We start from the raw sequence: 710 nt of genomic DNA on the forward strand, positions 1-710 counted from the left end.
TGTGTGTGTGTGTGGTGAGAACATTTAAGATCTACTCTCTTAGTAAAATTCAAGTATACAATACAGTATTATTAACTATAGTCACCATGCTGTACATCAGAGTTCTAAAGTTTATTCACCTTATATAACTGGAACTTTCTACCATTTATGATTTTAAAGAATACGGTAACATCCAAGGATAACCACAAGCACATTCTCTAGTTCCCTATATTTGGGGACAACGAGAGGATAGAGAGGGAAGTAGAGGAACGGGGGTGCTGGAAACAAGTAAACAAAAGATGGGCCTTATAGTTGGGGATTATCCCAACCCCATGACCCAAAGACCGCTCATCCCCCAAATAAAAGCATCCTTGAGGTTTGTAAGGATGATTGGCGTTAGCCATTGTAACAACAGTTACTGTCGTTAATAGGCACTAATGTGAGGAAAATATGGGTGAGGATGATACAAATTTTATGATACAAAAATATTTTATGGAGATCTAATCATCTTTTAAATTAGGTGAAGTTAATCGCTTCTCGGCCTTTTGGCTAAGATCAAGTGTAGTAAATTAGGTGAAGTTAAATTAAACGAACATTTCCCAAATCATTATGCTAGTGTTTCATTGGTTAATGCCAAATGCAAACTGCTATTTCAAAATACAGTTTACGAATGTTTTAAGACATGATAGCACTCTATATTTTCCTTTTATGCTTATCACTATTATTTTAAG

At 35.2% G+C, this 710-nt stretch overlaps 1 pseudogene; it reads left to right on the plus strand.

Annotated features, from left to right (window-relative positions):
- The first annotated feature begins 508 nt into the window (after window positions 1-508).
- On the plus strand, window positions 509-652 carry LOC115285031 (annotated as a pseudogene).
- The last annotated feature ends 58 nt before the right edge of the window (window positions 653-710 follow it).

Source organism: Suricata suricatta, unplaced genomic scaffold (assembly GCF_006229205.1).
Source record: "Suricata suricatta isolate VVHF042 unplaced genomic scaffold, meerkat_22Aug2017_6uvM2_HiC HiC_scaffold_34721, whole genome shotgun sequence".
Lineage (NCBI taxonomy): Eukaryota > Metazoa > Chordata > Mammalia > Carnivora > Herpestidae > Suricata > Suricata suricatta.